Raw genomic sequence first — 16,668 nt, forward strand, 5'->3', positions numbered from 1 at the left:
CCAAAACCACTCCTCGGTATAATAAATGAATTAACACACCAGTGTGAGAAATCCAGTCTTTGCCTGTATTTGCACAATACAGATTAAATAGCTCAGAGGAGTCACTGAGAGTAGCAGTGGTTTATTCATTCCATAAATATTTTTTGAGGCAGCTACTACTGTGGTCTAGACATGGGTGATACAACAGTGAACAGATAGAAGTCCTGCCCTCATGGAGCTTATGTTCCAGGGGAGCACTTACTCTGCCAGACACAGCTCTAACTGCTTTCACTGTCCTACGCATTTGTTAATGGGTGGTGAGAAGGCTGAAGCAGTCCTCCACTGCCTGTATTGATCCCATCCATCCCATCCCAAATTCCAGCCCTCTATGAAGTCTTCCCTAAGAAATCAATCCCTTTGGGTCTTTCCCTTCCCTGCAAGACTAAAGCATCACTGAACAAGTCAACTTTGTAAACTGTCTTTTCCACCTCAGTTAGACTATAAGGACAGGTCCATACCCATGTCTGTGTCCCTGCACAAAGCCAGCAAGGTCTTCCTCCTCTAACACAGCCTCCACATCACTTCTCTGAACCCTTCAGACTCCCCCATGGTAGAACAGGAGTCTATGGCAGAGGTGCCACATACACCCTAGGCTCAGTTGGAAGTTGCTCTGTCCAGCAAAGGCTTCGTGACCACGAGGGAACATACTTTTACCCAGGACACTTTATTACGTCTGGGGGAAGGAAGGTGACTGCCTCTCTAGTGGAGACCAGCAGCCAAACCTTCATCTCTCATATCTTTTATTGAGGAGGATACATACGAGAAACACAAGGCTAAAATTCATAAATTGTCTATTGTATTCAGGCATTTGACAGTAACATATAACATACACTAATTCAGGAATCACACTGACTGATAAGAGTCAAGGTCTATAAAACATTTGGACCAGGTGCAGGGTTCCATGTACTCCCTGCTAAAGATATCTTACACTATATTGCTGATAAGGAAAGCAGAGCAAGTTTTAAAGCACAATGAGCTTAACGAGCACTCTTTGGTCTAATTCCCATGGCAACCCTCTGAGTGGTTGACAGTCATGTTCTGCACACAGCCTTATGTTGAGACTTAGAGACAAACGCAGCCAGGACGCTGGCGGCTCATCATGCTCAGACCGGGTCTACAATTCCTTAAACCAAGAGGAGCGGTTGCCCACAGGAGTCAGCAAACATTTTCTGTAAAAAGCCAGATAATAAATAGCTTAGGCTTTGTGGGTTGTGCAGTCACTTCTGCAACTATTCAACTCTATGGTTGTTGTGGCAAAAGCAGGCACAGACAACACAGAAATGAATGGTCATGTCTGTGTTCTGATAAAACTTCATTTACAAAAGAGGCAGGTAAACAAAATATGGTATATCCATTCAATAGAATATTATTCAGCCTTAAAAAGAAAGGAAATCCTATCACATGCTACAATATGAATGAACCCTAAGGACATCATGCTCAGTAAAATAAGTCAGTTACAAACAAACAAATACTGTATGATTCAATATACATGAGGTATCTAAAGTAGTGATGTTGATAGAAACAGCAAGTAAAATGGTAGTTACTAGGGGCTGGGGGGAAGGGAAAAAGAGCAGTTGTTGAATGGGTATAGAGTTTCAGATTTGCAAGATAAAGTTCTGGAGATCTGTATGTTAGGGTGATAATCAAAGCTCAACTCCAAGAATCCCATGAATGCATCAAAAGGTAACAGGATGCAGAATTAGTGTATTGCTACTTTCTAACAAGGAAATCTGCCCTTTACATGCTTATTGGGCAAGGCTAATTAACAGGATGAACCCGAGGGTCTTCCCACTCAGAGGCTGAAGCAGATATGAGCAGTAAGACCAGCCCGGCCCACACAGAGATGCCATGTTCTCCCAAGCTGTTTGGTAAAAGTGCTGACTTCCTCCCACTGGTCCAAATGGCTTGTGATCAGAATTTAATGAGTGCTCAGAGGGTGTATGGGGCCACCTAACTTCAGAGCAGCTGGACTATGGAAAAAATGCAGTGCTGAGAACACCACGGGTAAACTGTCTGCCGACCCTTTTCAAACCAAGGGTGATACCAAGGATGGTCAGCATTCACTTTGGTTAAGGCTGCAGCTCACTGAGGACTGTTTAAGGCCCACATAATGTGAAGGATCCACCAGCAGAGGATCTGACCCTAGTAAGATGACATTTCTGGACCATGAGGTTACAAGAGGTTAGGATTTTCATGGTGCTTTGGATGTTGGGGAGGTACAGATAAGCCACAAGCAGCAGATAAGGAAACGGTGCCATGCAGACTTCATAAGCAGAGCTCAGGGGTCTTTCAGAGGAGAAGGACAGCTAGAAACACAGGTGGAATCCCACCATTTTCATAGGCCTGGAGGGTACATTAAATGGCTACACTGTATACAAGTTTCAATAAATGAGAAGTTTATTGTCATGCAATACATAAGAAGTGTAATATTAAAAAAATAATAATTTGTATAGTGTTTTTTCCAGTTCTAAAAGTGATAAATACTCATAGAAACTCTGGAAAAAGGTGACAAACATGGGGGGAAAAATCAGTCACAATCTTATAACTCAGAAAAAATAAATCAATAATTGTGCTCTTGTCTAATATTTAACTGGAATCAGATTATATACATAGTTTGGTCACACTGTTTAAATGTATGCTCCAAAAGCAAATACCAGTGAATACTAACCTTGAAAAACATAAACAAATCTCCCAGAGTGTGCCCTGCCACTTATACCTTACAACCTGACATAGGACCCCACTCAACTGAACTTCTCTTCTACAGCCATCCCCAGATCTCCTCATTACACACCCACAGTGTCCTTCAAAGTCCTGACCTTCCCTGATGCCATTAACCGGCCCCTCTTTACACATTTCCTCCCTGCATCAGGGGCACCTCACCCTCTTAGTTTCCCTCTCCTTCTCAGTTTCCATCTTCCTCCTTTCCTTACAGGTCTCCTCATCAAATGGGGGCACTACCTGAGCTCTCTTCTCTGAATACAGCTACATGTGCTTCTTGAGTCAATTGATCCATACCTGTGACTTCAGTAATACTTCTATGTTCACACCTCCCAAAGTTCCATCTTCAGTCTCAATCTCAAACCTGACCTCTGGTCCTATGTTCCCAACTACTTATAGGACATTTCTAACTGGCAAATCTCATGACAAAATTAAGCTTAACTTGTCTAAAATCATAGTCAGTTATTTGCTGGGTGCTCTCTATGGGCTGGATACAGTTCTAGGCACTAGGGAGAGAGTAGCAAATAAAATCTATCAATGAAGCTTCCACTAACCACAACATCCAACTCTAATCCGATGCTCTAGGCCTTCCTCAGTCCTGGCCTGTTCCCACTTTTCTTCCCCAAAATACACTCTTTTCCTTCACATTGGAATGCTATTACTCAAATGTCATGCGTTTCCAACTTCAAGACTTTGTTTACAGTTATCTCTGAGATACCCTCATGTGGGTATCCCTGTCTTACAGATGAGGAAACTGAGGCTCAAAGATATATAACTTGACTCTAGTCACACACCTACCCTACTGGACTTACATCAAATTGAGAGTAGCAATTCTACCCTAGTTCATTTGTATAACCTCATTGGGCCTAGAACTGTGGCTAGTACACAGTGAGTGCTCGGTAAATAACTATCGAATGAACAACTGCATAAAGAGTATGCTTGCAAAGCACTGACACCTGTAAATATAAACACCACTCTGGTTTTCTGGCAAAAGTATATGTGAATTCATTACAAACTCATTGAAGTAAAATTTGACATGCTTTCCAAAATATTATGTTAACTTGAGCTTTAAAAATTTTTTATTGGTAGAGAAATCTTGTAAGCTATTGAAACCAGGTTTAAAAATAACATGGCAAAGGTCAGGTAGCAAATGACCTCACTCAGACCTTTTATAGAAACAAAAGCACCTATGCAGCACTTGGGGATTATTTTGTGAACAACTCCAAGTCAGTAGTTTAGCTGGCTTCATTCTCCAGTGACTTCAAGCTCAAGCTCTTTCTAATACCAGTAAGGAAATGTTCCTTTGAAATACACTGTCCCTCCACCGGCAATCAATTTAAAGCATTTTCCAGCACACCTCCATGCTTGTTTATTGTTTGCCACTTACAAAATCATTGAGACATTTGATGTCCCAAGATGTTTTCCCAGAAACCAAACTAAAGTTTAAGTACGGCACTTCAAATCTCAAATTGCTTTGTTATTGAAGGCAGCAATGTTATTATGCCTACGTCAGCCATGGGATTGAAAAGCCAAGGGTTCTGATTGGGAAGCCCATTTCATAAAACCACCAGAGTTCCAATAGGTCCTGCTTTTAGAAACAAGACAGACACAAACTTAAGCTGTGTAAGTGTCTAAAAATGCAGACTCCATGTTTTCCACTGCCCTTGGCAGGAAAGAGTGATGTAAAAACAAACCAAAGAGCCATTCAAATTATCTTCATCCTAGGACTGAGACGAAGGAGATGAAAATTTCCATCATAAAAACCACTGTTGCTAAAGTCAGCCTCCAATGGCAACAGGGAATAACTGACCAGTGTCCATGCAGGTGCCAACAAGCAAAGCCAGATGGCATGGGCAAAATGTGTGACAGACTGCAACAACTAAGGTAATGGCCACCCCAGAGGAGGTGCATTGAGACTCAGATATGCAAGACACCCAAAAAGAGCTAGGGAAGTAGCTTTAAATTTAAAGATGTCATCAGCTTATATAACCACTTACAATCTTCCACTTGAGCCTGAGTAATGGCGGCTATGTTTCCAAACCCAATACAGGACAAATTCCATCCAATTTTCCCACAAAACTCTTCAAAGTCAGTTAACTTGAGCAAATATCATTTGGATTTACTGAGAATAATCATCCTCACATGCACAGCTCAGAGTATAGCTTATTAAGTGCTTGATAAGCTTCTTGATAGATATGCGCAGTAATCTCAACAGAGAGGGGTGAATAAAGTAGCAGAACTATTTTGAAGATGATGAGAGACAGACCAAGATGACTCATCTATTGTCAGCTTAAGTTCTCATGGGGAAGAGGAAAAAAGTTCCTGGCAACCCCTGTCTAATTGCTGAGTCCTGTGAGCCACCCAAGTTCAATGACCTTTTAAATCACTTTTAATCACTTGGGGGCCCTGATGTTAGAAGGACCATAAACAAGGAGTGAGACCGAATCTAACCCATGAGCTACCCAGTTTTGAGTTTATTCAATGGGACAGAGGTGTAGAAATGGGAAGAACACAAATTCTGACACCAGAAAAAGGTTCACACCCTAGCACTGCCTTCCAAGCTGAATGACTTCCAGCAGGTGAGGCTGAGTCAGGGCTTCTGGGCTCTCCTTACCTGCCAGTGTCTGCTCCCACTACCTTAGAGAGTTGTAAAGCACAAATGTGGATGATGGCCATAAAAGTTACTTGTAAAACACCTAAAACAATTACTATTCCTATTAGGAGCTAGCTGATTCCTAACCACACAACCATTTATACCCAACAAGCATTTATGAGAGGATTGACCAAGTACCCGAACACTATGTTAGATGTTAGGGACACAAAACACAGCTCCTGTCCTCAGAGCTAGTTAGCTAATGGGAAAACACTACAAAACCAAGTGTAAGATGGTGCCTTAACAGAAGCAGAAAAAGGTGTTATGGGAACATAAATAAGGAATCGTTACTAATCAAGGGACAATAAAGGGTCTTAAGTGACACAACACAATTAAATGACACAATTATATCTATACATTCAAAGATGACTTCAGTTGAAAGAAACCAAAGACAAAGGAAACAAACATACAAAAAAAACAATAACCATACCTGCTCTAGAATGATACTTCTGTCATGAAGCTGACGATATATAGTAACAGCGTTAGAGGTCCCACCAAAGAGTGAGCCTGAAGTGAACTAACAGCTGCACCGATGGAAGGCAGGAGTGCAAAGGGCCTCTTCACAAGTTGTCCAAGTCTTTCCAAGCCACAGAAACACCTGGTCAACAGAAGGCCTTTGCTGGGTAGCTGGGATGTTATGGGAAGGGAATAATTAATTGCCTCACTTCCTGTTGACTTTAATTCCTTAGGTCATTGCAGCTGATCAACAGAAGGGAGACTACTTACACCCTTAAACTTCAAAACAATAACCAGCTTATAGGTTAGCACATATTTATAAAACTGGTTCCTATGGGTATTTAGGGTGAATGTACATGAGAGGTAATTAACTGATTTTTTTTTTTTTCTTTCTCTTCTACACTTGAATCTGCTTTAAAAAAAACAAAAACAAAAACAAAAAAACCAAGTGAATCTGGGCCTTTGTTAAATGGAACCTGGAGAGAAACAATCCATGATAAGATCGAAAGGTGGCTCACTTCTTATTTGAAAGGACAGACCTACACAGTGGTGATGGGCTGCATCCATGGCCCCTCCCTCCCTTTTGGACTTAATCTATGACGATAAGGTTGACTACATAGCAGCCTCTTAACAATTCTGTCCAAAACCAAGCAACTCTGGCAAAGGCAGACAAAATACTGTCTTTGACCCTCAAAGATAAGGACAAAGTAAAGTAAAATAGCAGGATGAATCTTTGCTATTTTACAGAGTAGAACATGAAGGCCAGAATATCTCTGCCCATTATACAGGACAAAGGAAAAGTTTACAAAGTATGCAGGAGAAGAACAGTAGAAACTCTATTTTTGTCTCCAAATCTGAGTCTAAATTGCTTTTATTGTGGACTATCATGAGCATGGGATGAATTTTTACAAAACAATCCTGCAGCATGTAAGCATTCTAGACTTGAGTTCTGGAACTCTGATTGGCCCGTATTTCTTTGTTTTGATATGACATTAGAATGACAGGCATATGACAGTTGGGACTCAAACAGTTGCCCAGCATTAGAGACTACTATGGTACTAAACTCTAAAAATGCCCTGCAGAGGACTCTTTCAATGTGGACAGGCACATGTTAAATGTGGGACGATGTATTTGATAAAATATTTTACATGATATAGATAGTTCTTATAATTCCTAAGCCAAGTTAGTATTTATTGAGTACTTACTAAAGGGCAGCCATTATGTTAAGCCCTTCAGCTGCATTATATTGCTAAATCCTCACAACAACCCTATCAGAGAGCTGCTATTATTATTACCAATTTACAGTAAGGAAATTGACATTTAAGAAATAAAGTACCTTGTCCAAGGTAATATGACCAGTAAGTGAGGAGAAACAACTCTAAAATGCACATACAGTCAGTTCTATGAAAATTCATAGTAAATTCATTGTGTTCAGATAATATGGCTAAAATTTTACACACACGATGCTTTGAATTTTAGTGCCAAACACCAGCAAGTTTAATAATCCCACATCAGAAAGTTAATTGCTAAATATCATCTTCATGTCTAGGGAAATAGTTTATACTTATATAATTTACGCCCCCCCCCAAAAAAAAATCACCTCTGTAATACTTCTGTGTCATTGTAAGTTCTCTAAGGGAATAATGGATGAGAGGTCCCTAAACAAACAGAATAAAAGGCTGTTCTCTAACTAAATAGCTAACCTCAATTCTCTTAGTGACCTTGGACACAATACTTGGAATGCCTACAAGTGTATAACTGTGACTTCATTTAGGCCAAACAAGTGCTTTTGCAAATGTTTACATAGTCCTAATTGCCCAAACCTTTTACTAATGTTTCCCTAAGACATCATTTTTCATTTAGCCAATAAACAGAAACACTTGTAAAAATGTTTGCTTTAAAAAAACCTGGGAATAAGTGTTTGTGTCAAAAGAATTAAAAGAAATAGTTTCAAATTAGATGTGACTATAGATAATTCAGACACATTTTAATGATTAAGACATACCCAAATAAATTGCCTCCTTCTAAAACCAACTTGACTTTTTGGGGGGGAGAGGGTGATGAGGGGGACAAATATTAATGCATTAACAAAATGAAAGAGTTGACCCACAACTTTCAGTCTTATTTCTTAAGGGTACTAAAGGACAATATGCCCAAGGTTTCATATGACCGCACTACAATGAAAATACAGATATTGTATCTAACCTTTCGGTGAAGGGCAATTACTTTTGCAGTGGAAGATCTGGAACTAGAACACCTGAGTTGGAACCTCCCACACACTACCACCAGATGTAGAATTCTGGTCAAGTCATTTGAACCTGAATTTCAGATGTAGGTCAAATAAGGATACCCCTCCTACCTTCCTCAAAGGTTGTTTGGAGTGTAAACCAAATGATACCATGTGGTGCTTTGTGAACTCCAAAGCAGGGCACAGGAAGGCAGTAGGGGTTGTCTGTATGGCACCAGGGAAAGGGTCTTCGCATTCTTTCAACTCCTCCCGTTATAAACCAAACTGGTGAAGAGAGTGGTAACAGCAAGTAGTTCAGGAAGCTCTGAGATGAGGTTTTCATTTACTGAAGGGTTCCTCCTGCACTATCCCGGGCATTGTGAGTTGCTATACACCAGCTTTTTTGGTGGCCCCGGAGTGAAGGGATTCCATAGTGTAACACGCAGGATGATTCAAAAGGAGTGTCTCTTATCAAAGAACAAGAAATAAGTAAAGCCCTCCCTTGTCCCCCAAGTTCCCCTACAGCTAGGATACTTCTCTCTCCTCCCTTTTTCTTCCCAGTTTCTTGAAATCTGTTCTTTGTACTTTCCGACTCCATCTCTCACCACCCATTCATTTCCCCCAGAAGCAACCTGGTTCTGCCCCAACTGCAACTGCACAGGCAGAGGTCACCAACAATGTCCTTGTTGCTAAACCAGGGGACTTCCCACTCCCCACCTGACTGACCACTCAGCAGTATCTGACCTAGTGAATGCCCACTCTTTGCATTGCTCTCATGAATTCGCTGACACAGACTCTGGTATTTCTTATTCATCTCTGGGTGTTCCTTTCAGTCCCTCTATGAGCTCCCCTTCCTCTGCCCACATCGTAAGTGAAGAAATTGCTCCATTTCTCCCATAACCCTCTTGAGAAGTTCCTCTTCTGCCTGTGATCTTCTCCATTCCAGTGGCTTCAGCTACAACCCACGTGGTAGATGAGGAACAGACTGTTCTCCTGAGCTCTAGACTCACACATGCCATTGGTAGTCCCCTAACTCCTAATATGCACAAAACCAAACTCTTCATTTCACCCTCAACCTGCCCCTCCCCTGGCACTCTCCACATAGTAAAGAATATCATCATCCACTCTAGAAAGATGAACATCACCCTTGACCCTTCTGGCTTCCTCACCCACAATCACTCCAAGTCAGCAAGTCATTCTCTCTCTGTAAGATCTGCCCAATCTATCCATTTTCTCTCCTTCTTTACTTCCTTAGTTCAGACACCACCATCCAGTCCTCTGCCCACCAGGACTGTCCTCCACTAATCAACTTGCCACACTGCAGCCAGAGTGGGCTTCCTAAAATTAAAGCCCTGTTATCTTAAAAACCATACACTCCTTAACATCGCCTGTGAGAGGTCATGCCCACTTACTTTCCTGGGCTCATCTCCTTAATCTCCCTCTCCACACCTTGACCTGCAACACACAGGCACACAACTGGGCTAATTTTAATTCAGTCTTCAGGTTTTTGCTGAGGTATCATTTCTTCCCTGACCTCCCACATCCATTTTATTTTGGACATCCCTCTTATGTGTTCCTGTAGCACCCTGATTTCCTCAATTATAATACTTCGCACTCTGTGTAAAATGGCCTGGTTACTTGTCTGTCTCCCCAACTAGACTATAAGCTTCATTAAGGTAAGAGTGTGCCTATTTTGTTCAAGATTGTATTCCCAGCTCCAAGTACAAGAGCTCTGTGCCACAGCACAAAACAAGTGCTCAATTCTTTCTTGTTTAATCAGCAAATCAATGAATCCTTAAGGGTGAAAGAGAAATCATTCTGGAAAAGTTAAAGTGCCGATAAAAATGGATCAAGGACACATGGGAGGAGATCATTTAGCTAAGTTCCTGGAGCACAAAAACTGCTGGTTACATTTCTGATGTTCCCTAACCTATAATATATATTCCTGTTCTGTAACTGAAAATCTATATTTACAATCACATCTACAGACCACAAGGTGAAGTGGATATTTAGCAAATTCCGAGTTAGATAAATGTCCAAAAGTAAACTAGATAAGGCAGAACAGGGCAGCTTTAGTTTATACTGAATTATAAATTGGTCACACTAATCAAGATAACTGAACAAATAAATCTCTACCACACTCATAAATGTGGCATATAACCAGGGAATCCAATTTGAAACACATAACTCAAATTAACAGTTAATGAGTATTTGAAAAACAAACAAAATGTTAATGAAAATAGCAAGCCTGACATCTCAATGCAATAGCCTCTATATTTTGACTCCGGTTTCTGCTCATTACTCATGTTGCCATCAAGATTAATTACACTCATGGACCAAATACAGTTCTTACCTTATTGTCAGTATGAAGGTAAATTATGTGGGCTTTTTATTGCCTGTCTGGTAATATCTACAGTAGTTAATGAAATAGAGCAAACATGTTGCGTGGAATTTACTGCTAGTGGTCATTTTTATCACATTTTCACTCAGTCCTCTGAATTATTTAGCTCCAAGCTTATGAACCAAATATAAAATCCACTCTAAAAGAAAAAAAGAAATTCCTTGCTAAATATCCTTCCAAGTGGTTTCTTCTAAAGAGTTAATGTTCCCTATGCAGAAAATCAGCGTTTGGCTAGCAGCCAATGGGCAACACATTTTCTGTACTTCTCTACAGGTGTGAGAGGTTAGGGTAAAGTGAAAATAGGAAAGGGAGCCAATGAGAAAAAATGAAGGAGTAGCTGTGGCCTGGTGCTCCTGGCAACTGTCTAGAGATGAGTATCATAAAAAATCTGCCCAAGGTTTCTGTTAAAATCAGGTCTCCTAAGGCTAGGAATTAAAATAGCACCAATCTACCTGCCTGATTCTCAATATGTAAATACATGGTTTGACTTCAAGTATTAGGCTACACACATGATTAAACAGGAATAGAGTGTATCAAGCATCTGATAAAATGTTTTTTAATGCAGATGTTAACTAGTCTAGGTCCAGCTAGGATTTCCTAGTCTTAACATGCAGGGGTTTTTGTTTTCTTTTTTTACAAATGGTTACATATCCATCATAGTTCTTTATTTTCCACTTGTAGAGGTAACCGAGGTCCATAGCCCCAAACCTAAAATCCATCAATCTATGCAAAAAAAGACTTTTAATAAAAATTCAACCATACACCTTCTTTTCCTATTATTTTAGTATGCTATTCAGTGATATTTTTCCTACCATAAAGCTTTCATTGATTTTCCTGTTGAGAAATAAGTCATCCAACTTTATTTTCAACCTTTCCAACAATATTTACGAGCTCTGTCGAGAAAAAGTCCAGCCATTGTTAATGTAACGAGAATGGTTTGTGTGACATTGATGTAACCTGGAAGCCAAGCAGAGTGGACTGGATTACACATGTGTCAACAATGACGACTTCACTAGTCAGTGGGGGTGGTAGACGCCATTGAGTGAGCATGTGCACTGTGTGGCCATTGCATTCAAAATGACTGAGTGAGCAGGGCAACAAATCTGCACCAAACTTTGCATTAGGCTTGAACATTCCTCTGCGGAAACTATTCTGATGATTCAGAGGCTTCTGCTCTGGGCAACTGGTCCCTGGCCGCTTCACCATGACAACATACTTGCTCATGCATGTCTTGCGAAGAGTTTTTTTGTGAAACGTCAAATCACCCAGGTGACTTAGTCCCCCTATAGCCCAGATTTGGCACCCTGTGACTTCCAGCTTTTTCCAAAACTAAAATCACCTTTGAAAGGGAAGAGATTTCAAACCATCAATGAGATTCAGGGAAATATGATGGGGAAACTGATGGCGACTGGGAGAATTGTGTGAGGTTCCAAGGTGCCTACTTTGAAGGCGACAGAGGTATCGTTGTCCTATGTACAATGTTTCTTGTATCTTCTTCAATAAATGTCTCTATTTTTCATACTATATGGCTGGATACCTTCTGGACAGACCTTGTATCATTTCTGGTCTCATACTTTTCCTTAAAAAGAAAAATATCACTTTTTTTGCCACATATTTAAGTTACTTAATGAATTTTTATTTTCTCAATATTTGCCTGGACAATGTTTTAGATTCATTGTATTCCCCACAGCACAGAGACTTCGCAGCTTTCAAAATAATGTTTATGGACTATTGTGATTATAAACAACTACTACATGTTTGTTCATTGTTCAACACTTTGAAAATACAAGAAAGTAAAAAAGATAAAATAAACAATGCCTATTCACCCTTCAACGGGAAAAAGCACTGCCACGTTTGGCCCTTTTGGCCCCTTTCCTACATAGGTAGATCTGTGTTTTTTAAACAGATAGTGGAGAGCATACTGTAAATATAGTTCCCTACCCTATCTGTCCCCCATTTAAACAATAATCGATAAATACCTTTTTCCATAGTTAAAACTCTTCATAAATATCCTTTTTAAATATTTATATAACACCATATCTTTGGATGATACTATAATTTATTTTAAACTGTTCCCCTCTTGTTGGGAAAAGTTTAGAGTATTGCCAATATCTGACTTTTCTAACCAAAACCATTTAAAACATTTGTGCACATTAACACATTAACTGCCATGTGAGTTATATTTAACTCACCCTAGTTTTAAGCCCGGAGCCTTGTGAAGCGTACACAACTCACATGTCACTTTACCTTGGGTGCCTCATGGTGTACACTCACGCTACCATGCTATAACATACATATTATGTGAAGAGTGGCCTCATGGATAAAGCCCTGCAGATGGTTCCTCAAATCATAAAGAAATATTTTGTTTTCAATGTTTTTATTCTATTTTCATAATAAAACACTGTGGCTCCAGGGAAAACTATTTTTTTTCTAGTGTTACAGTCTATGTGTTGATTTTTTAAATATTTATCATAAGTCCTTCCAATAAATTGCTAGAAGTGAAATTACTGGATCAAGAGGTAGGAGAATTAGTGAGGTTTTTCATATATTTAGCCAACAAGTTTTTCAGAAAAGTTATAACATTTGCACAGCTCTCAGAGCATCTGAGAATGTCTGCATACTGACTCAGGTGGAGAGTTGTAATTTTTAAAAATCTCTGTAAATTTGAAAGTTGGAAAAATATACCTTACTATTGCTTCAATTCCATTTCTTTGATTAATGGTAAGGAAATGCATTTTCATTTGTCCATTAGTCATTTCATTTTCTCTTCCATGGATAGTCTGTTCCTGTCTTTTGCCCATTTTTCTATTGCTACATAACACATTTCCACAAACTTAATAACTTAAAACAACACCCATTTGGTATTTCATAATTCTGGAGGTCTGAGTCTAGGTGGACTCAGGGTCTCTTTCACAAGGCTGAAATCCAGGTGTTGGCCAGGAGGGCCTCTTAATAACAGGCTCCGCAACAGAATCCAGTTCTAAGCTCATTCAGTTTGTTGGCAGACTCCAGTTACCTGAAGCTCCAGTTTCCACGCTGGGCTACCCTCAGCAACTCTAGACTTCCCGCATTTCTCAAGGTAGCCCCTGTTCCTTCTCAGGTGTCCTCTCCATCTTTAAAACAGCCAGAGCATGTTCAGTCCTTCTCAGGCTTCAAATTTCTCATTTCCCCATCCAGAGAAAACTCCCCATTTCTACGGGCGCCTGTGATTACATTAGGCTAACCCAGAAAACTTTCCCCTCCTAAATTTAACTGTGCCATATAACACATAAATCAAGGGATATTTCATCATATTACAGGTTCCAGGGATTAGGGCATGCTATCTCCATAAAGGAGCATTTTTAGAATTGTGCCTGCCATACACTCTTAGGTATTATTTTTAATAATTTGTTTGTGCTCTTTTTGATGTCTTAATTGCAAGAATTTACCAAATAAATGAATCTTACGGATGATTGCCAGAGTCGCATTTTTACAATGGCAAAGGCAACTGTGGATGGGGCTGCTGTGTGCTAATAAAGATTCTGAATATATAACTTTACTAATACTATACTTTAAATTTTTTTTTAATTGTGGGAAAAGTTTATGATACACATTACATAAAATTTGCCATCTTAACCATTTTTAGGTGTACAGTTCAGTGCCTTTGAGTACATTGACACTGTTGTGCAGCCAATCTCTAGAACTCTTCATCCTGCAAAACTGAAACTCTATAGTCATTTAACAATTCTCCATTTTGCTCCTCCCCCCAGCTCCCAGCAACGACCATTTTACTTTCAATACTGGTATATTTTTACTTTATGTATTTATTAACAGTCATGCATACAGCAATTACTACATGCACTGTCTAAGCACTTTAAAAACATTAACACATTTAATCCTCATAACAATCCTATGCAATCAGTACTGTTACGATCCTCATTCTACAGATTAAGAAACATAATAAGTAAACTGTCCAAGGTTACAAAATAGGAAGTGGCCAAGAAGGAATTCAAACCCAGTCTGGCCTTATAGCTCTTGCTATTAACCACTACATTGTGAAAATATTCGTTGTAAAGACAAACTCATCGAGCATTAATGGTATTTCCTTAATGTACACAATTTAAAAACATTTGGGCAGTTTAGCTTAATATTCTTCTACTAACTAAAATTAAGATTACATGACCAAAGTGCCACATGTCTATAGACCTTTTAGCCCAATTATGGTTAAGGCATTTTCATGAAGTTAATGAAACAAAACTGCCTTGTATTTATTTTAGGTACTCCACTTATAACTTATATGTGGTATTTGATAATAAAATAGCTTATGAATGAATACTAATCACAACTCACTGTGACTGAAATTAAAATATTACAGAATAAAACCCAGGTGTTTCTCTTTTCCAAGGAGAAAAAAAGAGGGGGAAAAAAACTTCCGCATAAGTTTACAACAGCACATAAGCTCAGTCTCACTTTAATATGGGAAAATCAAATATGTCCTGCTTTACAAGTCACAAATCTAGATCAGTCTGAGTTTGTCATTCATTTGTATATCTCAGTAGTAGCTTATTTCATTTGAGGAGTGGGTGTGAGATTTCCTTATCCTGAAATTTTTAGCTTAGTAATTCTCTGATAGAAGACCACATCATGCCTGTCAGCGGTTACATAGTGTTATTTACTATACATTTAAAATGAGCGGAGCCAACAGAAGGCACAATAGTTGTTTTTCTGAGATCCCCAGATTGATGTGAGTTCAGAGCTCTGCGGAGGTCTGGCTTCTTGGACCCAGGGGAGGAAGCGAGAAGGGGGCTGGGGGCACTAAGGACGACGCACAGAAAGAACACTACTTTCTACTTATATGCCTAATTCATAAAAATCAGCAGACATGTCCTCGTGTCATTTCCCCTCACCCATTATCCACGGCAAGGTACTGCAGTCTCCAGAATGAAATAAAAAGAGCGTGGAAGAAACAGCAAAATCACCGCCCCCCCTGAGCGCTTCTCAGATATTTACAATCCTGTCATCCCCACACCCTTCCCCCAATGGTCAGCCGGGCAGCGCAGAAGCAGGCAGATGCTCACCTGGCCCCTGGCTGCTTCTTGCCCTTCACCTGCTGGGCCTGCGATCTATTCCTGGCTGGGGCTGGGCTTCGAGAACCCGCCCGCCTCGCGGTGACAGCCGCTCCGGCCGCCGACCATCCCCGCCCGGCTCCCTGTTTACAAGCGTTTCTCACGGTCCCACTCTTAAACGCGTCCCCTCAGCAGGCGGGGAAGCGAGACCCGCACACGCAAGGTTCCAGGCGGCGAGGGCGAGTCTTCCTTGCCGGAAGACCGAAGGGCAGGCAGGGCCCCCAGCTGCACTTGCCAGGCCTTCGACCTCCTTGTTTTCTTACACAGTTTTCACAGCACACGTTTTGAAAACAGTGGCGTGTGCAGCCCAGTCTCCTCTATTGCCCCGCCCAACGCCCAAATGCTTGCAGTTGCAAAATTTCATTTGGAACATAGCAAGACGCGGACCCGTTTTTAGCACCTCCCTTGTCTAAGGGAATTACTCAAATAAGTTTTCTAAAAATAGGCCTATTAGAATCTGTAGCTTGTTTCTCCTTTCAGGTTTGGAGCTGCAATGAAAATCTATTTTTACCACCCGTTCATGCAGCCAGCAGGTTGAAAGGGGGTGGTTTCGAGGGGAGGTCTTCAGCCCCCATTTGGATTCTCAGCTAACCAGAAACAGCGGTGGGTGACCTGAGTGCTCCCTAGTGAGGACTCCACCGTTCCCCACCCATAGTGAGTTTGGCCACCTTACAAAAGTGATATAGTGATAGTTCTGGAAGTCGTTACTTGAAGTTGCCTGCCTTTTTCAACAATATAACACACTTCTTAGCCATTGTCTCAGTTTATAATTATACGTTTATTTATTTATCTGTTTTATTGGTTTTTCCACCTCCACTCTAGCCTTATTTATAAACTCCCTGAAGGCAGGAACTATTTCGGTTCCACTCACCACCACATAATAGGCGCAAAGCACAATACCCAATCTATATGTCTGAATGAATGAATGAATGAGTGAAGAAATGAATGCAAAAAAATTGTCAAAGGAGGCCAGAGAGCAGTGTGATAGCAACTGAAAAATCTATTTCCTCTTCCCCGTAAAGATTAATAAGAAAATTTTTAACCATTGAATTTTTGAAAAAAACATCTT

The 16,668-nt window shown here is 40.3% G+C and overlaps 1 protein-coding gene across 1 annotated transcript in view; it reads right to left on the reverse strand.

The window, feature by feature from the left end:
* The window catches only part of PLEKHM3 (pleckstrin homology domain containing M3), a 170,390-nt gene extending 154,550 nt beyond the window's left edge, over positions 1–15,840 (reverse strand). The window contains exon 1 of the mRNA XM_090282988.1: positions 15,552–15,840. The gene's annotated coding sequence lies outside the window, so the exon portion shown is untranslated. The remainder of the gene's footprint in view (positions 1–15,551) is intronic.
* Positions 15,841–16,668: the final 828 nt, after the last annotated feature.

The sequence above is a fragment of the Furipterus horrens genome, unplaced genomic scaffold (genome assembly GCF_987537825.1).
Source record: "Furipterus horrens unplaced genomic scaffold, mFurHor1.1.pri manual_scaffold_1, whole genome shotgun sequence".
NCBI lineage: Eukaryota > Metazoa > Chordata > Mammalia > Chiroptera > Furipteridae > Furipterus > Furipterus horrens.